Below are 26,008 nucleotides of genomic sequence, written 5' to 3' on the forward strand. Positions count from 1 at the left end.
CCCGGGAGCCGGAGCGAAGGGAAAGGCGCTGGTGCCGAGCGCAGTGGGATGCTGAGACAGCCGGGCCCGGCCTGCCGCATCTTCTGCCTCTCGCCCTCGCCCGGCCCCACCCGGCCCTGCCGGGGCAGCACGCACTTCTCTTGGGGCCCAGAATTCCTCCCGACCCTGCCAGGCGCCCCCGGGGGCGGTGTGCTTTGCAGCCCTGGAGGGGGTGCTGGGAAATTCCCTGACCGCCCCAGGCACCGGGAGAGTTAACTGAGCTGCCTGCAGCCGCGCTGTAAACAAATCGTTTAAAATATCTGGAGTCAGTAAGTTAAGTGAAAGGGAGGAAACCTCTTCTGACAGGACCTGCAGTTTGGCCTGCAGTGGGGGTCTCACCATCCTCCGGCTGGCCGTCCCTGGAAACTAACCTCCTTTCTTTATCTTTCGAATAGGGAGGGGGGGACAGGCCTCTGGGTGTAGATTGCTAACTTGTCACCCCATCTCCTATCTGGAGAGTGGCATACTGTCAGCTGGAGGATGATAGAGTATCATTGTGCCTCCTAAAAATCTGGTCCTTTTTATGATTATTTCCTTGATTGTAAAGAAATCCCCACCCCCCCCCCTTACTTTTACAGACATGCTGAGAAGTCCATGCCTAGATCAGGGCCATGGCTCTGTTTCTCCACTGCTGGCCAAAATCAGAACCCTGCCTCAGTTCCCTCTCTTATCCTCTTGGCCACAGCTCTGAAAGCCTCACTCAGGATTCCAGAGAATTCCTGGAGAGATTGGTACAGAGCAGTGTGGTTATATCCCATCACTTGCACCGAACCCCCAATCCCTGCAGTACGGGAGGCCTTTCCCAAACGCTCCCCTTTGTTCATTCTCAACAAGAAGGACCACTGACTGGAGCCACCAGAAATCTAGCCCTTGTGCAGAAGTCACAGGATCTCTCCATCAAGCCTCCTCACCTCCCTGACCTCTGAATGAGGATTAACAAAGTCTGGAGAACACGTAGAAGAAAAGACCAATGAGAATTCTTACCTATCTGGGTTCTTATTACAAAATGCTCAGCACCCCCGTACTTCCCCCAGCTCTGAAGTAGTCCTTCCTTTATTAGCATCCACAACTAGTGTGCAAAATGTAAAACACTAAGAGAGCGTATCCACATAGTTTGAGAAAATGGATTTGTTTTTTTACAACCTGACAAATCCCAGCCCCTACAAACCTCCCTCATTAGTTGAAGGTAGTAACAAGGCTCAGAAAGAACAAAGAGAATGTGAATAGAGGAGAAAGTACAGGTGTGAAGGGCTGTCTTCCCAAATCCCAGTCTACCGTGCATTTGGGAGAGAAGAGAAAAAATGTCTTCCTAATATCTCCTCAGCATAAACCTTGTTGGAATTGTTTGCTCTGGCAAAAGTGAGATGCTGGAGACATCCAGACAGCATTCCCAGAAACAAAGGATGGGGGTGGAGGGTGGAGGAGAGTGAGAAGAACAGCCCCTCTCTGGAAGAACTGCAAGTTCCCCTGCCTGAACAAGAAATGCATCCTGTCCCTGGGCTCATGGCTGCAGCTTGGAAGCTTCTCCAGAAAGGAGACCTCCCACCCCTCACAGAGATCTGGCTTTCCTTCCCTTCCCACCACATCTGTTTATACAAAGGAGGGCTGCTGGAGAACAAACAGAACCATGTTTACTGGGAGTCCCATCCTAAGCTTGAAGCTTAAGATACAGACTTGCCCTCACCACGGAGGCTGAAGATAAATAGATGGCCCCGGAAAAGGAAAGAGAGAAAGCACTGGGCGGTATAGAGCTGGTGGAGTGGTTTACTCATAAAAGGCCTCTCCCCAAAAGCCACATAGTAATGGGTAGATTTGTATTTGAATTTCAACACAGTGCCTTGTGTTAATACATGAATGTACTTGAGCCTAAAGCAACTTCAGTGTGGGTATTTAAATATTTTTCTTCAGGAATAGCCCTTATTTTCTGTTTGGGGCCTCCTAACACAGGGGAAGTTGGGTTAATACTTTTATTTCCAGTGTATGTTTTTCTGTATAGTGTCCACTTGGAGAATATGGTCTTTTGAAGAAACCCAAACCATACTGATGGATATCATGTTTACTAAGTTGTCATGGAAATAAATCTAAATTAATAGTATTTACAAGTAAAATGTAGAACAGTTAATGAGAGCCTTTATAAGGTGATCTTTTTATTATTTTATTTATCTGGTATATTAAGATGTTGCCATTATCCTACAGCCCCTAGATACACGTACCAAAACAAGAGCTTAATCCAGTTGTCAAAATTTTAAATCCTTAATAAAAAACAAAAAAAGGTTTGGACTTCCTGGGATTAGAATGCCAAAACTAAAAGGGAGGTGTGTGGGTTTTTTTGTTTTTATTTTTGTTTTGTTTTGTTTTGTTTGTAAAGGAGGAAGGGGCTACATAAATTAAAAATAAAAATAAAAACTGGTGTTTCCTCTGAAGCAGATGAAGCTTCTGTGCATACTAAAGACCTGGCGACTTGAGGGACTCTTCTCCTGGGATAGATGCAGATAACGCTCCAGAGAGCTGAATGAAACCCTCCAGCTCTGGAGTCTGGAGAGCCACTGTGGAGAGTTAGCTAAAGGAGGAGCTCTGGGTCAGGGGTATTTTTTTGAGTTAAATGTATGAACCAAAGGGATTGAGAAATGAATCCTACTCAGTCTGGGGCAGGCCTACAAGTGCACTCAGCAAGGGCCCCACTCACGTTCCACCAACCTGGAATTAAAAGTCTCCAAAACAGACCCAGAAGCAAATCTGTGGCATCCAACTAAGATCTCCTTCTGGATACAAACTGAGAGAAGAGAAACCTTGCATAGCCTTTATTAATTCATACCTTATTGTGAAGATGTGGATGCAACTCAGGTCACGATTGTGACCGGATGGGAATTTTCCTTTCATAATCCCACCGCACTCCTAGAAAAATGCGCCTGGCTAAAAGCCAGCTGTGCAAGCGGTCTTGCTGGAAGGTCAGGGGAGCCCCCACCCCATGTCCTGCAGCACTGTTTGTCACTGCACCTTCTCTCCTGTTCCAGCAAGGCTGCAGTCACATCACAGTTTGCTTCTCCTTCCAGAGGCTTCTTGAGTGTTTTTAACTGTATCTAGGGAATGCAGGATAAGCCCTCTAGGCTTTCTGCTTGCAAATTACATGCTAATATGTCGAGCCCCAGGACAGCTTGGGTTTTAATCCACCTAGGAGTTCTAGTGTCTTCAGGCCTTTGCCTCTGCACTGGTATCTCAGAGTGGTTCTAGCTTGGGATCTGAGGTGACTCTTTTTCTATTTTTTTCATCATTCACCAGGTCCCGAGCAGATGGTGTGGCTGTGCTGGCTGTCATCACTCCTCCTATGTTTCCATGGAAACATGGGGCATAGGGACCATCTCTGCCTTGGGCTCTCTGACAGTATCCTCTGGTAGAGAACTTGAGCACTCTGGCCCCCTCCCCCTTGCCTGCCCACATCCTGGAGAGTTTGAGGAGGACTTGTGGCCCTGGTAGCCAGGGTCATTTCAGAGATCATCTAAGGACATGCTCCCCACAAGTGGTTGTGAACTGGCTGCAAAACGGAGGGGGAGGGGAAGGAGTGCTGATAGCCTAGTTGTGCAGCAGTTGTGTTGCAATGGTGGCATATTTGGATTATCTATCCCCTCAGCCAGATTCTTTCATGCCTGATTATTGCCCAGATGTCACAAGAGATGCTCCTAAGGTTGCATCTGCTCATCAGGCAAGAGATACTTAATGAGTGTAAGCATGCTACTGGTGTTTTACACTTTACTGACATTCTACCTCCTCCAAGTGCATTCCTTTTTTTTCCTTTGTACAAAACCAGGTTTTCCCTAAGGAATGTACGTACCTTCCTCAAACTTTCCAACATCCTCCTGCCTACATAATTCACTTATATAGCCACTGAGACATTAATTAGATTCAGAAGCCCATGGAAACAGCAGAGTTGGGCAGGGTCAGAGGCCAGGCAGGGCAGAGAAAAGAGCGGGGAAAATGACCCCTTGGGAGAGGGGTAAGGAAGCAGAGGGAAATTTTTCATGCCATTCAAGTACCAAACAAGACAAAGATAATTTCAAAATGTGGTCAACTACCATAACATTGTTTAGAGAATTAAAGTATTGTCCAATTAAAGAGTGCTTTAAAAAAAAAAGTTGATTTGGTAGAAGAATTCCATGCATGTGTCTTTGGTGTTAGCTGCTCCTTATATAGCTGGTACAAAAGACTAGTGTGTGAAGCTCACTACATTTTAAAAAAGAAAAGAAACAAAGCAGGCATATCTACCGAAAACGAAAATACTGGCAAGAAAAGGCATAGGCTAGTCATAAAAGTAGATCAGAGAAGTATTCCTTATCACAGATCATGTATTTCGTGCCATGGTGACCTACTTGGGGGATAATCCCATTATTTGTGATTCGAGAATCCCTTGGTGCTGCTAACAAGAACCAACCGTCCTGACTTAAAACTTAATATCCCCACTGGCTCTTTGTCATGCTTCTTCAAGATGTGCACTGGCCATCCCTGCAAGAGTCAAAGACTATTAATCTGTTGAGCACAGGAGACAACTAATCGTAATGATAGCAAACATTTCTATATTATAATATTTCCATATTATCACCGGGTACTGTTCTAAGTGGCAACTCCATTTACTCCTCCTAAAACCACACGGGGTGTAACCATTGTTTTTGTTTTATAGATGGGTAAACTTAAGGAACAGATAAGCATCACAAACCAAAGCATGGCAGATCGGGGATTAGATTTAGCAGCCACAATACCACACCACCTCCTGTAACTTTTGCCTTAATTGTCCATAGCACTGGAGTGTTCCTATGCCTGCAGGTGCTTAAATAATGAATGTAATACACACCCACTCAGAAGGTGAAAGAGAGCCCTCTACCTCTCTCCATGTAATCTTCCTTCCCCTAGTTTTTGACCTGAGTTCTGCCATGCCACAGCTGGAGAAAGACACACACTCTCCCAAGTCTCAGTGTCTTCCTTTGCAACACGAGAGGGCTGAGTTGGCCATTCTTTGTCTTTGTTGGTTTTTGTCTCTGACAGTTCTAAAATGTTAGAATTCTGTTTTCAGTTGCTCCTCCTGAGCACTGCCAGACAGGAATCCCTGGAGTACGTCAGGAGAGCCATAAATCTTTTTTTGTTTAAAGGTAGGACCTCCTCCTTGGCTTAAACAAATATCAAGGTGTTGGTCTGTTCCAAACAAGAGTGCTTGCTATTCTGTTAAGTGTTCACAGACAGCAAGACCAGAGTGCCCAAGAGGAAGAGACATGGCTTAGGTCTGGGGGGAAATGTGAGAAAGAAGTCATAACATGACTAAAGGTGTCAGACTCTTTTCTCTATAGCACCAGAAAGTATTCAAGCCTGGAGCTGATGGTCCCCATGAAGCCCCTGAAGGACACTGGAGTTGCAAATGGACCAACTATGGCTCAAAGCCTGAAGACAGAGAAGTTTCAAATTATGTGTTGATGGATTAAATACTGATGTGGGCAAAGGGCAGCAGTGTAAGATCCTCACAAGGTCTTTCAGGTAGTGGTATCTCCTGTAGCTCAAAGTCTACAGTGAAGGTCCTCCATCCAGAAAAGAAGAAAAAAAAGCAGAGTCTACCTCATCAGGAGACCGACAAGTTATGGCAGTCACTGCTGGTTGCCTACCCAATATGCATCCTCCTCTTATTTATGAACAAAACCTAAGTTTTGTTTGGGGAATTAGTAAGCCCAACTTGCTCTATTATAGCAAGAACTGAGCATATTGCACAGCTTGGGCCAATGAGACATAGTTCAAGTTCTGGAATTTCTTGGGAAGCTTTGCTTTCCTGAAATAGGCATCATCTCTTCCTCTAGGTCACTTCCTTCTTCTTGTCCAGAATGTTATTTGAAGGCCTGAGGTGGAGCATCCATCTTGGACCTTAAGGGCAAAGACCACAGAGTAGAGTTTACAGAACTGAAGTTAAAAGGAGGCTACATCCTTGATGGTTTTTTTCACACAACTATACCATCTTCAAACCACCTACCTGTCTCTGGACTTTTGGGGACAAAGTAAAACTCTATTTGGCTGAGCCACTGTAGTCATGTTTTGATTCTTATAGCTAACGGATAGAGAAGTCATGGTCCCTCCCGTGTGCCTGACACACTGCAACATACAGTCAGGTCTTCCAGCAGTCCCAGCCTACATGCTCCAGCAGAGGCAGCACTGCGAGAGGCCCAACTGTGATTTGGAGAAGGCTACGTTTGCTTTCCTAAGTATACTCACGCCAGAATCATCAGGGTTCACTCCAGTTATATGAAACTATGCTTGATTGTCTGAAGACTGATTAATTTGGCTTCAGCATTTTTTTAATATTCCATATTAATAATTATTTATTTTCATGTTATTTATTTACTTGGTTAAGTTACAGTTACATCTTCAGAGGGATATTAGAAAATCTCATTTCTGGAAAATAGTGCAGGAATAATAATAGTCAGCCTTTCTTGTGTCCTTGCCACATACATAAAAATATGCATGCTTCAGACTCAGTCATTGTTTCTACCAATAAACTAATTACCACTGTATGAAGCTGATTTACTTCAGAAGGAGTCTAGGAAAACAACTAATTAAGTACAGTATTTTGAAATATAAACTACATTACAGGGTTAAAACCCTCTAATAAAATTGCAGAAGCTTGAAATTTGGAAGAAACCATAGAGGCTCTCTCTAGCTAACCTTCTACCCCATGCAGGAATGACTTCCAGATCAGCCCTGGTATGTTCAGCCTACACATGAGCATTTCTTTTTTCTTTTTTCTTTCTTTTTTTTTTTTTTTTTAAGATTTTATTTATTTGACACAGAGAGAGAGAGCACAAGTAGGCAGAGAGGCAGGCAGAGGGAGAGGGAGAAGCAGGCTCCCCGCTGAGCAGGGAGCCTGACGCGGCGCTCGATCCCAGGACCCTGGGATCATGACCTGAGCCGAAGGCAGCCACTTAACCAACTGAGCCACCCAGGCGCCCCACATATAGGCATTTCTAATGATAGGTAGCTCACTCTGGTGAAAGGCGTCCTATTCCAGAACAACATTCTTCCTTATATTTATGAATCCCAAACTGATTTCCCTGTAACTGTATATAGCACATTACTAACTTGCAGTAAGTCCTCAGAGCTCAGTTTCACTGAATTCCTTCCCTGGGTGCTCCATATATTGGGACGTATGGCCTCAATTAATTTCATTGACACCTTTGGAAGAGGGAATTCCCCGTCCAATCGGGAATACTGTACAGAGAAGGAGAGCCAGTCTCTTAAAAGGAACACGTGGATAGGGAAATGAGAGAAACCTCACCTTCTTCCAACTGATAGCTGGTTCCTTGTCAGAAGGGAGTTTTAAAAAAAGAACTTGAGCTAGCCACAAGAAGGAAAATGCACGCCACAAGATGGGGGTGGGGGGGCAGACAGCAGGAAACTCCTCAAAAGAAAGATACCTCCCTGCTGGATCTCAAGAAAGAAGTTGCACATTGGGAGGTAGCAAATGGGAGCCCAAGATCATAGGAGGAGGGTACAGTGAGGACAGGAAGGAGCCCTGATTAAAGCTATGAGTCTAAGGGTCAGGCCCACCCTTGAATAAAGAGAGCAGCTCTTTCAAGGGATGGTTTCCAGCATTTTTCCAAACCCCCAACACTCCTGTGATGCTTATTATAATAAGCATCTGTATACTTAGCACACAGTTACATTTTTATGAATTTAACATTACTTTCTGTCACTCTCTAGACAACAATATGAGGTTTATTACAACATAAAGGGAGATTCTTCCTCTTGGTCCCGAGTGAGCATCAGCCCAGATCCCTGTGCTGTCATCCTCCTCTAACAAATACAACCCCAAGTCAAGGATGAAGTCACTGGGGATACTTACCCAAGCCTAGGCCTTGGGCTCAGGTTCCATGATCACATAAGTCCTTTCAGATATTTATTTACCTAACAAACATTATTGAATAGTTAATACATGCCAATCAGTGGGTTAAGAAATAGAGGAGAGAGAGGGAGAATTATTTTTAAAGTTACAAAGCCCACAGTCTAGGCGATAATGCACATATATCTTCATTCACTTACTCATTCTTGAATTGAACAAATATTTATTGAGCCAGTTTTGTGCTCAAAACTATGCTAGGCACTCAGGTTACCACACTAAGTGAAACAGACATGGTCTCACTTGAGGAGGGGTACCGATTATGTTATAATGTGAGTAGTGTTATGATGAGAGAAGTGCAGGTACTCAGGAAGATCTTTCTAGAAAGAATGACTGACTTGTGTTCCAAGTCATGAATGGACTTTTCCAGAATAAGGTGGGTGGGAGAGGACGAAAAAGAAAAACAACCTCTGTATGCCATTCCGTGTCACCTGCTACGACAGAGGCGTGTCTTCAAAGCTATCTGAGCAAGAGCAAGTGGGTGATGACTTCTGCCTGAGGCACTCTTAAAGGGCTTAATAGAGAAAAGAACATTTAGGTTGGGTCTGAAAGAGAGAGCCAAGCAGGACAGGTGGTAGTGATGGAAGAGCATTCCAGGCAGATGAAAAGTACGTGACAGAGTGCAGAGGCAAGAAGCATGTTGGGTTCCAATGCCGGAGAAGGCTCTATGTGGTCAAAGCCCTGCCTTGGGCTGGGCGGTGGGGAGTGGGGGGGCGGTTGTAGTAGTCAGTGGGTCATGTTCAGGTGGGAGCAGAAGCAGAATGAAGGGAGAAGGGAAAAGGAGCCAAGGACAGGGCAAGAGATTGGAGCCAGGTGGTGAAAAACCCTGTTTTGCCGTTGTGAAAACATTTTAAGGGGGCAGGAAACGAACATCATAGATTCAGTAAAGCAGCAAGTGAACAGCAGCTGCCAAACCCAGGGGGACAACTGAGAACTGAAAAGAGGAAATGGTTTCTGAGAAACCAGAGAAAGTATTTCACAAAGCACTCAGCCCAGTAGTTTTTCTTTTTTGTTGTTGTAAAATCAAGCAAGACTATAAACCCCTTCCCTCAGCACAGGGCTGACCACATCATTTGCAGAGCCTAGAGCAAAATGAGAATGTTGAGCCCCTTTTGCATAAATTAGTAAGGATTTCAAATAATGACAAGCACAGGACACTTCTAAGTGTGGGGCCCTTGGGTGACTGCCTGGGTCACACGTTCACAAACCTGGGGCTGCTGAGATACTTTTATGCTCTGGGGCACATTTTCACTAACAGGGTGAGTGAATGCTGGTTCCTTGGGGCCTGTCACAAGGGCTGGCTGAGCAGTGCATCTAGAGCACAGTGCTGCACCCATTCGGTTTGCACCAGGCAAGCCCCCTGCACTTGAGTTCATTCCAAAATGAAAAAGTCTTTTTTTTCCTGATAATATTGAAAATACGCACAAAGGAAGACAATTCAAGCCATGCCCAGCTGTACATGGCAGGGGAAAATATTAAATGAGAAGTACTTTCAATCTTTCTCTCCCCTTTATAAGAGCGGGTCCTCAAAAGGACTTGTTGTTTGCTAAGCAAGATGGAGGAGAGGGAAACTGAGGGAAGGGGGAAATTGTTCTGCAAAATAAAACAAAAAAATGACAGGAGTACAGGAAGAAATCAAGAACTTGGCTAGAGGAGAAAGGGAAAGGAAGGGGCAGCAACTAAAGTGAACAGAAATTTGGGGAAAGACAGAAATATCTAAATGGGATTTCAGAAAGTTTTGGAATATGATGTAATTGCATTCTCCAGCCTCCTAATGAGCTTCAAATAAAAAACTGCACTGCTCATCAAAGTTTAGGAGACAGAGGGGTGTGTGTGTGTGTGTGTGTGTGTGTGTGTGTGTGTGTGTATGTGTGTGTTAGGGGATGTGGTTTTCACCAAATATCTGCAGATTAGAATTATCTAGGGGAAAATTCCAATGGCCCACCCCACCCCAAGACAGCCTGAGGATGAACTGGTGTGAAGTACTTTGGAGAGTCCCTGACTGGGGAAAGCTACCACACCACTGGCCAGGATAAGGTGTCTGTTTTGGCCCTAGCCCAAGTCTTTTTCTTTGGTGACCCTGTCATTTCCATTGGTCTATTTGTCTAGCCTTGGGGTCAGTTCCACACTTCAACTACTGTTGCTTTAGAAAAGACTCTGATGGCTGGTAGAACAAGTTACGCCCAGCTTGCTCTTCTTTAAGATAATCTTCGGGTCACCTGGCTGGCTCAGTTGGAAGAGCATGCAACCCTTGATCTCGGGGTCGTGAGTTGGGTGTAGAGATTATGTAAATAAATACAAACTGTTAAAAAAAGGAAATCTTCTATTCCTAGCCCTTTGTTTTTCAGTAATATTTTGGAATCAACTTGTCAGGTTACACACAAACACATGCACAGAAAAAAAAAAACATGTTAGCACTTTGACAGGAATAGCTTTGGATATATAGATCAATTGGGGAGAACTAGTATTTCAACAACATTGAGTCTCCTATACCTGAACATGCTTTTTCCCTCTGTTTATTTAGATTTCCCTTTATTTATATTAATTTCCACATCATTCTGTGTAGAGATCTTGCATATCATGTTAGACTCTTTTTTCTCTAGATGTCTGATTAAACTAATCTATTCAGTCTAATAATTTTTCTGTAGTCTTATTATTTCCTATGTACACAATAATTCAACAATATCATCATGTGAATGATAGCTGTTTTTTCCCCTCTCTGCAATCCTGACACCTTAACTTATCAGGTGGAACTTTAAATACAATATTGAGTAGAAGCAGTAATGATGGGCACCCTTGTCTTATTCCTGGTTTCAAAACTAAGGATTCTTTGTAGACATTTTATTAAATTAAGAAATTTCCTTTCTGCTCTTAGTTTGTTAACTTTATAGCTCTTATTGTTTGTTTATTGAAATCATGAATTGGGGATGCCTGGGTGGCTCAGTGGGTTAAGCATCTGCCTTCAGCTCAGGTCATGATCCCAGGGTCCTGGAATCAAATCCTACATCGGGCTCCTTGATCAGTGGGGAGCCTGCTTCTTATTCTGCCTGCTCTGCCTGCTTGTGTTCTCTCTCTCTGACAAATAAATAAAATCTTTATTAAAAAAAAGAAATCAGGGGTGCCTGGGTGGCTCAGTTGGTTAAGCGACTGCCTTCGGCTCAGGTCATGATCCTGGAGTCCCTGGATCGAGTCCGGTGTTGGGCTCCCTGCTCGGCAGGGAGTCTGCTTCTCCCTCTGACCCTCCCGCTTCTCATGTGTTCTCTCTCTTTTTCTTTCTCTCTCAAATAAATAAATAAATAAAATCTTAAAAAAAAAGAAATCATGAATTGATGCTGCATTTTAAAAAATATTTTCTGTGGCCTGTTAAAATGATTCCACTGTTTGACTCATTTTTTTCTATTAATGGTTAATGTAGTTAATTACATTTATTAATTTTCAAAAGGTAAACCAGCCTTGTGTTCTGGAGTAAATACAACTCAGTGGTGATGCATTACTTGTTACATATTTGTTGTTGGAATCAAAGTGCTACTTGGCCAGGGTGGGGAATTTCTGCATCAATGATCATGAATAAGTGAGTCAAATTTTCCTATTTTGAAGTGACCTTATTAGCTTTTGCCAAGAAAGCCCTTGAAAATGAATCGGGGAGATTTACCTCTTTTTCTTTGTATTCTCTGGGGAGTTTGTGTACTATTGGCATGATTTCTTCTTTAAGAAGTTGGTGGCATTCACCAGTAAAGTCATCTGAGTCTACAGAGTTTTCTTTGAAGGAAATTTTTAAATTACAGATTCAATTTTTTAATCATTTAAAGTCAATTTTCTGTCCATTTTGGTAAGTTGTATTCATCTAGAAAGGTGTCTAAATCATGAAAATTTTCAAGTTGATTGTCATAAGTTAGGATATTTACTAAACAGCTCCTTAATATCTGTCAGATCTGTAGTTAGCTCCTTTTCAGTCCTTCATCACATATTTATGGCTTCTCTCCCTCTGTCTCTATCAACCTCCCTAGCACTTTATCAATTTTATTAGTATTTTCAAAGAATTACCTTTTTGTCTTTGATCGCTACTATCATATGTTTGCTTTCTATTTCATTCATCTTTATCGTTTCCTTCATTTGAATTTATTTGGTTGTGATTTGCTGTTCTTTTTCTAATTTCTTGAGTTGGATGCTTGGCTCCTTGATATTTGGTCTTTCTTCTTTTCTAATATATGCATTTAGTGCTATACATTTTTTGTCTAAACACAACTTTAACTGCATTCTATAAGTTTCAATGTACAGAACTTTCATTATCTTTTTAAATTTGTAGCCTTTTCTTTCTTTCTCTTGCCTAACTTCTCTGGCTAGGACCTCCAGTACTATGCTGAAGAAAAGGGTGAGCGTGGGCATCCGTGTCTTCTTCTTGATCTTAGAAGAAAAACTTTCAGTTTTGCACCATTGAGTGTGATGTTAGCTGCAGGTTTGTCATATACGGCCTTTATTATATCAAGGTACATTCCCACTATAGTTGAGAGTTTGTTTGAGAGTTTGTTGGTTGAGAGTTTTTATCATGAAAAGATGTTGAGTTTTGTCAAATGACTTTTCTACATCTATTGAGATAATTATATGATTTTTATCCTTCATATTGTTAATGTGGTTATCACATTGATTTGCAAATGTTCAACTATTCTTGCATCCTGGGAATAAATTCTCACGTGACCATGGTGTCTGATCTGTTTAATGTGCTCCTGCATTTGGTTTGCTAATATTTTGTGGAGAATTTTTGAATCTGTGCTCACCAGGGATATTAGTCTATAACTTTCTTATAGTGTCCTTGTCTGGCTTTGGTATCAGCATAATACTGGCCTCAAAAAATGAGTTTGAAAGTGTTCCTTCCTCTTCTATTTTTTGGAAGAATTTGAGAAGGATTGGTATTAAATCTTTAAGTGTTTGGTAGAATCCGCCAGTGAAGACTGAGCTTTTCTTTGTTGGGAGATTTTTGATTACTCATTCAATCTCCTTATTAGTAATTGGTCCATTCAGATTTTCTATTTATTCATGATTTAATCTTGTTAGGTTGTATATTTCTAGGATTTGTCCATTTCTTCTACATTATCTAATTTGTTGGCATATAATTGTACACAGTGGTCTCTTTTAATCATTTATATTTATATGATATTCATTGTAATATCTCCTCTTTCATTTATAGTTTGAGTCCTCTCTTTTTTCTTAGTAAGTCTAACTAAAGTTTTGTCTGTTTTGTTTATCTTTTAAAAAGAAAACAGTTCTTTTATCATTTTTTTCTATTCTCTTTTTAGTCTCAATCATTTATTGCCATTCCTTGTTATTTCTGTCATTCTACTAATTTTGGGCTCAGTTTGTTTTTCTTTTACTAGTTCCTTGAGGTATAAAGTTAGGCTGTGTATTTGAGATCTTTCTTTTTTCTCAATTTTTCTCAATTTTTGCATCTCATCAGCTGTCATATGTTGTGTTTTCAATTTTATTTGTCCCAAGATATTTTTTTAATTTCCCTTCTGATTTCTTTTTGACCCACTGGTTGTTCAGTAGTATGTGTTTATATCCAAATATATGTGAATTTTCCAGTTGTCTTTTTGTAATTGATTTCTAGTTTCATATCATCGGGGTCGAAAAGATGCTTGATACAATTTCAATCTTCTTAAATCTATTAAGACTTGTTTTGTGGCCTCACAACTGATCTATCCTGGGGAATGTTCCAAGTATACTTGAGAAAAATATATATTCTTTTGCTGTTGGATGAAATGTTCTATAAATGTCTGTTAGGTCCATTTGATCTGATGTGTAGTTTCAATCAGATTTTTCCATATTGATTTTCTGTCTGAATGATTTATCCATTGTTGAAAGAGGAGTATTGAAGTCCTCCATTACTGTATTGCTATTTCTCCTTTAAATCTATTAATATTTGCTTTGTATATTTAGCTGTTCCTATGTTGGGCACACAGATATTTACTGTTATATCATCTTGATAGATTAACCCCTCTATCATTAGTGACTTTCTTTGTCTCTTGTTAGTTTTTGGCTTAAGGTCTATTGTGTTTGACATAAGTATAGCTATCCCTGTTTTCTTTTGGTTTCCATTTGCATGGAATACCTCTTCCCATCTCTTCACCTTCTATACATTTAGTCCTTAAAGCTAAAATAAGTCTCTTGTAGACAGCATATAGCTGAGTCCTGTTTTGTAAATCCATTTTGCCACTCTACATCATTTTTCCCCCTCTATATCTTTTGATTGAAGAATTTAGTCCATTTATATTTGAAGTAATTATTGACAAGTTTGGAGTTACCCTTGCCATTTTATTATTTTCCTGTTGCTTTGTAATGTTTTTGTTCCTTTATTCCTCCCTTCCTCTCAGTCTTTGTGATTCAGTGATTCTCTATGGTGGTATGCTTTGATTCCTTTCTCTTTATGTTTTGTGCATGTACTACAGGCTCTTCCTTTGAGGTTACCATGATGCTCACATGCAAACAAAAGCTCTACATTTTCACCCTCCCCTCATCTTATGTATTTGATACCACAATTTACATTTTTTACATTGTGTATCCATTAACAAATTATTGAAATTGTAGGTATTTTTAATACTTTTGTATTTTAATCTTCATTGTAGAGTTATAAGTGATTTATCCATCACCATCACATTAGAGTACTCTTAATTTAACTATATATTTTCTTTTGCCCCTGAGTTTCATACTTTCTTAAGTTTTCCTGCTACTATTTAGTGCCCTTCCATTGCAGCTTCAAGAACTCTGTTGAACGTTTCTTGTAGGGCCCATCTAGTGGTGATGAACTCCTTCAGCTTCTGTTTGCCTAGAAAACTCTTTATCTCTCCTTTAGTTCTGAAGAACAACTCTCCTGGGTAGAGTATTCTTGGTTGACAGTGTTTTTCTTTCAGCACTTTGAATATATCATCCCACTTCTTTCTTCTTTCAGGTTTTCTGCTGAAAAATCCGCTTATAGTCTTATGGGGGTTCCCTCGATATAACAAGTTGCCTTTCTCTTGCTGTTTTTAAGATGTTCTCCTTGTCTTTAATGTTAGACCCTTTACAATGTGTTGGTGAAAAAAGTTTTTTTTTTTTTTTTTTAATTCATCTTATTTGGTACTGTTTGGGCTTCCTTGATCTGGATCTCTGTTTCTTTCCCAAGTTAGGAAAGTTTTCAGCCATTACTTTGAACAACCTGTACTTCTTCTGGGACCCCTATAATGTGTATATTGGGTTTTTTGGTGGTTTCCCATACATCTTGTAAGCTATCTTCAGTGTCTTTAATTCTTTTTTCTTTTTGGTCTTCTGATTGAATTCTACTGTCTGTTTTCATGCTCTCTTATCCTTTCTTCTCCATGATCTAGTTTGTTCTTTAAATCCTTCATTATTTTTTTTTCCAGTTAAGTTATTGTATTCTTCAGCAACGTGATTTCTGTTTGGTAATTTTTTATATTTTCTATCCCTTTGTTGAAATTCTCACTTTGTTCATATGTTGTTCTCCTGACCTCAGAGAACATCTTTGACTGTTATTTTGAACTTTCTGTCAGGTGAATCACTTATCTCCACTTCATTAAGATCTGTTTCTGGGATTTATCTTGATCTTCTGTTTGAAGAATTTTCCTCTATTAATTTTTCTTGACTTTTTATGTTGGTTGTTGTGCATTAGATAAAACAACCACTTCTCCCAGTCTTGACAGAATAGTCTTGCTAGGAGATGAAACTTGTCAATCACCCTGGCCTGAGCTCCTGGTTGCCTCTCAAACTTTTGTGATTGTCCAACCTGCTTTCTTTATTCTAAGTGGTTCTCAGTATTTGAGGGTGTACCAAGATCTGTCAGTGTCCCTAAAGGAAGAATTGTATTTAGCAGCTAGATGCAGTATAATTGGAAGCTAGACGCTCAAACAGCATCAGGAAAGTAGGTATTTAAACCTCTTCCAGGGAGAAACTGGGAGAGAGTGTTTTTGCCTACTCCCTTTGCACTGGGCCCAGGTGTATAGCTGCAGTGTGGTGTCTGTGGGACTTGTGAATGGAAGCCCAGTTGGCTATCTGAGCTGGGTGATCTGGGGACTTATCCCTCAGGAGCAGAGCAAAAGCTGGATGCAGATATGTGTGCAAACTCCTTCCAGGGAGTTACTGGTGACTTTGGAGCATGTTAGAGGGAAGAAGAAGTAGGTGTCTGCTGGTTTCTCCAGTTTCAAGAACAGATCACAGCCAGCCTCAAGATGTATCCTAAATTAGAGGTCTGATCCTGAGGCAACAACTTTCAAAGTTTGCAGATGATCCCCTTCAGGAAGACCTGGAGATGGGTGATTTCCCCTGCTCCCTCAGTGCTGAGCCCTGGGGAGACAGCCACAGCAAGTGCTTGCATGTCCATTAATAACTGCTTCTTTGTTTCTTATTGTCTTGTGGGTCTCATGAACACAAGGCCCATTGGTTTTCAGAGCTAGGTGTTTAGCAGCCTGTCTTGCAGGTGGGAGTCTTAAGAGCTGGGGTGCTAAACGTGAGGTTCAAACCAGTCACTCCTTGGTAGGAATATGGGAGTTTGGAGTTCCCTCCCAACTGTATGGGGCTGTGTCAGATGTGGGGTTTATGGCAAGAGTGTGTCTCAGCATTTCCTACCCATTCCAATATGAGTGTTTTCTCATTTGCCCAATGTATAGGAGTCTCTCAGATAGTTTCTCTATTTCTTTCAGAGGTAATTGCTGTGTATAGCTGTACACTTGGTATTGTCATGGGAAGAGGGAAGCAAGGCTTCACTGTCTCCATCATGATCAACTTCTCTATTTTACTTTTATTATTGAAGGCTATTTTTGCTAGGTTTAAAATTCTAGGTTGACAGAGTTTTTCTCCAGCAATTTAAAGATATTATATCACTGTCTTCTGGCTTCTATCATATCCATTAAAAAGTTGGCTGTCAATTATATTGTTCCTGTGTAGGTAAAGCCTCTCTTCTCCTCTGCCTGCTTTTAAGATTTTCTGTTTTGTTTTCAGCTTTTAGAGGTTTTACTATGATGTGTATAGATGTAGTTTCTTTTTCTTTATCCTACTTGAGGTCCATAGGGCTTCTTATCTGAGTTTGATATCTTTCAGCAGTTTTGGTAAGTTCTTAGCCATTATCTCATTAGTTACTGAGTTTGGCTCATTCTCTCTTTCCTCTCTTGAGACTCCAATTTTATGCACATTAGAATTTCTGTCTTCTCTTTTACTCTGTCTTTCGAAATTTCAATCCTCTTGCCTTTCTAAAGCTTCTTTCTGAATATTTTCTTCTAATATATCTTCCAGTTAACAAATTCTTTCTTAAGCTATATGTAATCTGCTGTTAAACGCATTCACTGAGTTCTTAATTTGAAGTATCATGTTTTTTTAAAACAGAATTCCCATTTGATCCCTTTATGTAGCTTCTCATCTTCTGCCCAAATTCTCTATCTTATCTTTTTTTCAACTTAGACTTTGTAAACATAGTTATCTTAAAGTTTGTGTCTCATGGCTCTTTTTATCTGGAGCCCCTGCGAGTATATTTCCATGGTCTATTTTTCTGCTGAGAACATGTCATTCATATTGTCTTACCTCCTTATATCCAGTTATTCTTTTAAATTATATGGTGGACACTGCACTTGCAAAATGATTTTTGGAAATAATTTGAGGATTACAGTAATGTTATCTTTCTCCAAAAAAATATGTCCATTTCTGCCAGGTTCTTAGAAGCATTAGCAATTAAGGATTATCTTTATATAATTTCACAGGTTGGGGGGAATTTATACTAAAGTCCCTTTAGGGACATGTTTACTTTCAAGTCTCCATTTCTTCTAGGGTACACTCTTCATGATTCCAATCCAAATAATGGGAATTCACTATGCTGTTTTTCCTTTGTGGACTCTGACTTCATTGTCATCACTTGAGCCCCAGAAAGCTGTCAACAGCTTGTTTTAGCCTTTCAACCACTGTCTCCAAAATTGGGTTTGGCCTCCAGGGAAATGGAGCCCTAAACACCAGACTCACTTTCTTTAATCTCTTTCTCCTTCTGGAGCTTGACTCTGCAATTCTTCATTCAATTTTTATAACTCTAATGCCTTTATATCCTGATTATTAAAAACTTTTTAGATTAATTGAATAGATGCATATGTGCTATGAAAAATAAAGTTTTATTTGGATTTGGGTAATTTGCTCTGACAATGACCTTCACAGGATGGATGTAAGCTATCCTGTGTAGTGGTTAAGAGCACAGGATCTGGAGCCAGCAAATCTGGTTCAAATCCTTGTTTTGCTTCTAGTAGCAGTGTGATTTTTGACAGTTTACTTAAACTTTCTGGTTCCCACTTCTCTCACTGGTAAAATGTAAATGATGATTATAGATTCTTTGTTGACGAATAAATAGAATAATATTGCAAAAATATAATACAGAGTTGGTATCTAGTATAAACACCATCAAATGGCAACTATTGTTATTCAACATGAACTATTTAAATATTTAATAACATCTGCCAAAGACAACTATTTTAGATTTAAAATTATTATAATTATGAGATTCTTTTCCCAGTGTTGTATTTCAGAAAGGAACTCTTAGGTTATGGCTTTGGGGTCCTGGCAATACCTGCTTTGTAATATTTCCAGATCCAAATCTTAGCAGTGTTTATGCTGTAGAAGTCAGGGACCCAGTGGAATACTTCCTCACATTCTGGGGCCAATTAAAAACTCCAATTAAGGAAAATTCTGGCTCTGCCCACACGTAGCCTTAAAGCATGCTTCTGTGCATAGATGTGTAAGAGTTCATGTGTTTGAGTTTCTACAATTGCCCTAATTGTTTTAAGGGCTTTACTAGCTCCCTCTTTACACACAGGTAAAGCCAAAGGTGCACTAGCACCCTATGATTACCCTCAGGGCCCCCATTGTTATAGCCCTACTTTAAGCCACTTGACCCTATTTTTATACATCTAGAGATTATCTACTCTTCAGGAGACTATTCCTGCCAATTCTGCCTGTTGGGCACTTGAAAGCAGGTTCATTTAAACATCAATAACTAGGAGTCTTCATTGACCTCATGCTGCTTAAGTCCTAACCTAGTCTTGACCCTAAAGTCAAAACTTTGTGAAAAGTCAATAAAAGTAGCAAACAATGTTATATTATTCTTGGCAGACTTTGCACAACAATGAGAGGGTTTAACAATAGTTAATTATGGCTTAATAGTTGCTTGCTAACAAGTATTGGGTTTTTACAATGTAGCAGGCAATATGCACACATGCTCTCATTTGACTCACAAAGCAACCAAATGAGGTAGGCACTGTCATTACTCCTGCTTTAAAGGGGAGGAACTGTGGTTTACAGGGGCAAAGTATTTAACCTGAGGCCACAAATCAGCCACAGGATTCATGTCAGCCATTCCTGGAATCTATGTGCTCTCCATGTGGAATATTAGGTAGAGAAACTTAAGACTCAGTTTAATGATGGAGAAAGCTGTCTTGAAGCTTTGAAGGAACATCCAGAAAATTAATAGGTCCATAGTTATCCCACAGAATTGCTCTGTTAAAATGAGGTAGATTATGCTTTCAAAGACTATCCTGGTAAGAATAAGGACTGAGGATCTAATGAAAATAATGAGGTTAGCAAGCATCAAAACCAGCCCATCAGAACAGGGACAGAATAGTCTCGCAGCAAAAGAATAGCACCTGGTCATGTAAGTGCCAATATTCAATAAATAATCCAGAAGAGGAGGCATTAGCAGGTCTTGAGAAGCTTCTTAGAGAAGCTTATAATTGACAAAATGAAAGGTAACACTCCTATAAGTTGTGAAAAGTTAACCTTCTGGGCCCCACTGGAATATGTGTTTCCACAAAATCTCTGACTAGACACACTCAGTGGGTAACCATGTTACAGAATTGACCCACATTAAGGATTCTAACAGCCCAACCCAAGGCCTTCCATACAAATCATTACACTTGAGGCTCTTTTATGGAGGAGAAATGAAATTATAATAAGAATAAAATTTATTAAGTTACTTAATGGTCCTGCTCCCTTGCCTACTAATACCAGGTTTTGATTTTGATTTTGGTTTTTGCTTATGAATACTTAACCAAGTAGAAGTCTGAAGTGTTAGGCCCACATCTACCCAAATAGTTCTGGTTACCCTCACTTACCTGAGGGATGGAAATATATTAAATAAATAAATAAACAAATTCCCCCTTTAACTTTTTGAAACAATTAAAATGTAGCTTTGGAAGATATTATGAGACTGAACAATCCTTCGTTCACTTTAGCCTTTTAATCTAATCTGACCAGTCTGTGTAGAAATCAATTCAAGGACTGCTAATATCAAGGTTTAGGTGTGAAGGTAAAGTGGTGTAAAATACCCATTCCAAAGATGATGGTGATGAAGGAGGAGGGATCATATCCATAGCAGTGGCTTCCCACAGTGAAGGTATGTATACAAATTAAGTTCCCATGTATTTGCTGGGCATACTGCAAGTCAGCAATCCTGGATAATGCCTGGCACACTAAATGCTCAAAGCATGCTTGTTGGGTGAATACGTTTACTTAGAAAGTGAGCTGGCCAAGGCTTTGAGCTGGATCTTAAAGGACGAGTTTAGCCAGTGAGGAAGAGATTTGTTCAAATCAGAGAGGCAAGCAAAGGGATAGGAATGACTTTTAAGTTCCCACTCAGGCAGATGGATGGGCAGTGGTGCCATAAACTAAACAAGGTGATGGATGGAGGAGGAGGCACCAGTCAAATTAATAACAAATTAATAATGTGACAGGATTGGGGAAGTTCATGTTTAAAGGATTGATGCATCTTGCAGTGTTACTGTCTCAAATAACCTTCTCCATATTTACACAACTGGAATCCTCTTGGAACCTTTTTTGGTGGTCATTCTCTGACTATCCTAGAGTTTGAGTCTTTGTATAGTTTTGATTTTGTTGGCTACCAAAATGGGATATTGTTTACTAAAAGCTAAGATGGCCACGAGAGAACTCTCTAAAAGCAGAAACTTTATTTCAATGATCTTATTGTCACCTTCATGTAATAGGTATGCTGTCATTTTTCTTTTTCATTACTCACTAAAGCCGAATGTGTTTGTGTGTTGATATTTTGTAGATGAGGGAACTATATTAAAATACAGCATCATTCAAGGATGTGGGGGGGGGTGCGAGGGAGGTTGGTTGCAAATTAAGAGATGGTCATAGCACAAAAGCAGGGAATGAAGATGAATATAAGAGTGAGGTTACTCAACCCAAAGTAGTGAAAACTGAGTATTACTCTGGAATGAAATGCCACATGGCTGGGAGACATGGCCCGAGCATGTGTAATTGAGAACATGTCTCTGGAGAAGAGAGGAAAAGCAGAATGGCTCTTTAATAAATTAAGCCAATGTCTCTGAAAATGTGTGTTTTCTAAATCAAGCATTTCCCAAAATGTACATTTCCCAAATCTCTCTAAGAGATTCTCTTGGAGATTCACAACGCTAAATATTAGCAGTGAAAGGCTCTGAGAAGACCAGCAGCAAAGGAAAACTAATTTTATTTAATCCAAATTTGATCAAACTTATTTGACCTTGGAATGTATTTGTCATGGAACATTTAGTACCACTGCCCAGAAAGGTGTGGGAAATGTTGAATTAGGAAACCATGTTTAATTTCATAGTGTCTAGCATGTACTAGGTGATAAATAAAACTTATTTTTGAATTTTTGTAAGTATTTTTCAAAGAACAAAATCATTATCTGCTGTCAACAGTTTTTTCAAAAAATGGATTAAAACAAGTGAAGTAGCCATGACCTTCAGAATCAGGACAGAACCTTAGAATTACAAAGAATGTGGCTTTCTTAACATCTACTAAAAATAATTAAAGAAATTTCTACCATCTCAGGGCCTGCCCAATTCAGGGATAAATTATTCCCTCTAGTTCCATAGCACATAGTTCCTCTGAAACTATTAATTCTGCTTACATACCTTCTGAGTGTGAGTGAAATTTAATTATCTCATTTTCTTTAATAGCAGAGAGTAGATTAATTGTTTAAGAGAAAAATATGGCTTGTTACATGGGTGGAAAGGGGCAGAGTCCCTGGTGTGCCACTGTAGATATGACCATCAAGCAGAAACTTGAAGTAGATAGCACATCAAAGTGTATATTCACACAGAAGATAGAACTAATTATTCATTTAACACTAATTTTCAATATACACTGAAATTTATTTGGTTTTGTCAAATGAGAATAAATGTGTTCATCAGGCAAACTGCAGTTCAGATTTTGACTTAATCACTTTCTAGCTATTTAGGCACAGGCAAGTCTCTGAGCTTCAGTTTCCTCTTTGTAAAATGGCATTAATATTTGGAGCACTAGAATAAAGCCTTCCTCATTTTGTCATTTAGAAGTCCTCAGGATGATTGTTGCTCACTCTCATGCCACCCTAAAGCAAAGCTTCCTAGCAGACACACCCTACTCCATCCCACTCACAGTTCTGAAGGAGAGAGATTCAGCCAGAAAATAGACCTACAAATGGTAAACACTTGAAATACACAAGTCACTTAATCCTTCTTCCTTAAATGGAAATGCAAAACTAAGGATTACCAGGCATACAAGGAGAACTGCAGCATGAAAAAGAAAGACAAAAACAAAAAACAAAAAACCCCAAGACCACACACACACACACACACACACACACACACACAACAACAACAACAACAACAACAACAACAAAAAGACAAAAACTAACCTAGAAGTGCAAGGGAGGGGCGCGGGGGGAGACAATTAAGGAATAGAAAACAACACTAAAAACATTCTAATTAATATGCACGGGGAATTTTGGAGAAAATATGATATCCTTAAAATTGGAACAAAACGCTAAGAAAAAGAAACAATGAGAGAATGAAAGAGAATGATTGCAGATTTTTAAAAAATAGTACTGGTTGAGAAAAAATTTAATTACAGAAGACCTAGAAAATAAATCCAAAGACTCTTTCTATTCTCTTAGAACATAGGGGAAAAAAGACAAAGAATTGAAAACTATGAGACAAAAGATCAGTCAGAAGTTCAGGCTAGGAGTCTCACATGCAGTTTTGGAAATGAAAAAAAATTGTCAAAAAAAAAAAACTTGAAGAAAAAATTTCCAAAGATGAAGGACAAAATTCTTCAGAATTAAAAGAGCTTCTGAATGCCCAGAACAATTAAAGAAAAGAGAGCCATACCTAGAAACACCTTTGATGTGTCAGAATACCAAGGATTAAAAAAAAAAAACTTCTAAAGGCTTCTATACCCAGCCAGATGTCAATCAAGTATGAGGGCAGAATAATATTTTCTGGCAAAAAGATCTCAGAAGGTTTATATACCATACATCCTTTCCTTGAAAAGTATTTGAAGATACACCCAGAGAAACAAGAGAGTCAAATAAGAAGAAGGTTGTAGGGTCCAGGAATCTGTAGTTACAATCTAGACTCCTGAGAGCAGTGGGAAAAATTTGCACCAGGACCATTGAATAGAAGGTTCAGAGGGCAACCAGTACAGATTGGAATAGAAGGATGGTGGGGAGATAGGGGATGGAGGTCTCCAGGAGAAAAGGGGGACTTGACAGAAAAGACAGGCTTGGGGAAAACTAATCACAAAGACAGATAATGCAAAAAGAGCCCCAACAGCACCCATTGGAAACTCCAGGGATCCCTGGTAGGGTAAGGAATGTATAATAAAGTGGAATGTTTAATCATAAATCATACATGAAGCAAACTAAAACATGGTGATATTAGTGGATAAAAAACAGAGAGAAATTCCATTGAACCTTGATGCTGGGAACATCCTCTCTCAGTTGGCCCAGGGGTTACAATATTAGACTTCTTAAAAAGAATATACTCCTAACACATGACTTGATCAATCTATGGATAAGTCATGGAGATGTGGCTGCAACTTTAGGACAAAATGTAAGGTATATGTTTCTATGACAAAATGAGACTTGGAAGGTGGATAAATGGGCAGGGTCATCAATAATTTTACTTTTTAAAGTGAGAAATCGAGAGATACAATATTATCAAAAGTTAATGAAACAAGAAATAGATTTAGTATAATACTTTATATTACAAATATAAACACGGGAAGAACAATAGATAACAAATATAACAAAAAAATAACAATATAAATATCAGACACTGTAAATGTACAGGATTGGGTGGAGGGGGGAAGGGTGGTAGAACTGAGCCAAATGATCAACTTTCATATTGAAGAGTCTATAAATTATATCCTTTATTGATACATTTAAAAAAAATAGAGTTATAGGCATATTATCTATATAGAGGAAAGAACAGAAGAAATGACAATGGAAACAACCTTAGAATGGGATCTTGTCTGTCTCCTTTGTCCAACATTGTATCCTCTGTGCCTAGAATGGCATTGGGGACACCTGCTGATCAATGGTTAGTGAAAAGAAGGTGACTCTGGGAAACAATACATGAGTGCAGAGGAGAAGGGTCAAAGGCTATCCCTTCCCAACATTGAATGGTTACCAGATAAAGGTACGATTATGATGAAAAAAAATTATAGCAGAAGGACAGAGGAGAGTGGAGCATGCCATGAATGGGGATGCTCCTTGGTGACATAACAGGTAAGGTGGGGCCTGGAGGAGGAATCAGCCAGGTGAGGAAAGAGAGCTCCACTGAGAGCAGACTGAGGGAACATGTGTGCAGACTGGGTGGAGAGAAGATCCAGGTGGCCAGAGCAGAGTACGATGGGGAGGCAGGCTCTGTGCGAGCATGTGCAAGTAGGCAGGAGCCAAGTCTAACAGGGTTTGGCAGGCCACGTAGGGATGCTGATGAATTGCTTAAGAAGCATGGAAGTGAGGCCTCTGACTTCTCTTTGTTTCCTTATCACCAGGGAGGCTGGGTTCTCCTGGCTCTACGCTTATACTTGGGACCACAGCTTGCATACAACTCTGTTCTTGGACTTTTGGGAAGGGACTGGACTTCTGGATTTGATTTTCAGTCAAATCCAAAGAAGAAAATACTACATACTAGGTGACTGAGTAGAATATGGTCCACTTATTGCATACTTTGTGTCTTCGTTGTGTAAGTCGAAGGGGAGGTGCAGAGAATGTTGTGGGGAAAGAGCTGGATTTTATCATCCAAGTTTTGGTGCTTGTCAGGAAGTTATGATATACTGTTTTAGCAGGGAGGCAGAGAAACATCAACAGGGCAATTTAGGCATTGATCAGTGGCAAGGCATGTTCTATTCAAGAAGCCAGAGGAGTGTTTGCTGGGCTCTCAGGAGCATGGGGCTGGGCCAGATGCCAATGATAATTGTAAAGATATGGGCTCTACCCTGATGAAGTGCCTATTCTTAGAAGACAGAAATAGATGTGAATGAACACAGATCCAGATTCTCTCAGAGCACAAATGCTGCACGGGGATTAGGCTTGGTGCTCTGGGAAGCTGAATGAACTCTTCCAATCCACTAGGGTCCTTGTTAGTGCATCAAAGCAGTAATTTCCTCAATGACAAGAGTTCACGTCGCTTCCTAAGGCACTTAACTTACTCCCAGGATATTGGTTGCACACCAGGGGAATCTGGCTCACTAATCTTTAACACTTGTCATAATTATTTTTCCTTCAATAATACTATTTTCCCCCCGAGAAACTCAAAATTATTACATAAGAAATGTAGAAATATAAGAGTGTGATATTTTTTAATAAAATGTAGTCAGTGGCTCTGGGGAATTTTTGTAGCAAAAACCTCTCAAATCAATTATATTTTCTCATTTCTAGTTCCAATAATTGAATATTTTATTTCTGTATTTGTTTAAGTTCTTTCAAAATGAAAAGGTGGAGTTGTGTTGACACACTGAGAAAGGAGGGTATGATTAATTAAAGTTGTTTAAAGTATACGATGAAAACAGTGCTGATGCATATAAATGTGGCTCAATGAGCTGCCAGCTTCTTGACCAGGTTGTAGGAATCCTGTCAGCAATCCTGGGCAGGGGGCACAGTGGTGCATCATTCTGTCATCTCTAGGAGGTAGGTCTGCAATCACAACTCATCCAGAGAAAAAGGAAATGATGCAGCTAGATGTCGAGTGCCTGTGACTCAGC

General features: G+C 40.0%; 1 protein-coding gene across 1 annotated transcript in view; it reads right to left on the minus strand.

Moving 5' to 3' along the window:
* AFF3 (ALF transcription elongation factor 3) overlaps positions 1-26,008 on the minus strand; it is a 568,701-nt gene that overhangs the window by 530,523 nt on the left and 12,170 nt on the right. The window lies entirely within an intron of this gene.

Source organism: Callorhinus ursinus, unplaced genomic scaffold (assembly GCF_003265705.2).
Source record: "Callorhinus ursinus isolate GAN/ISIS: 27379988/994484 unplaced genomic scaffold, GSC_fseal_2.0 scaffold10, whole genome shotgun sequence".
Taxonomy (NCBI): Eukaryota; Metazoa; Chordata; class Mammalia; order Carnivora; family Otariidae; genus Callorhinus; species Callorhinus ursinus.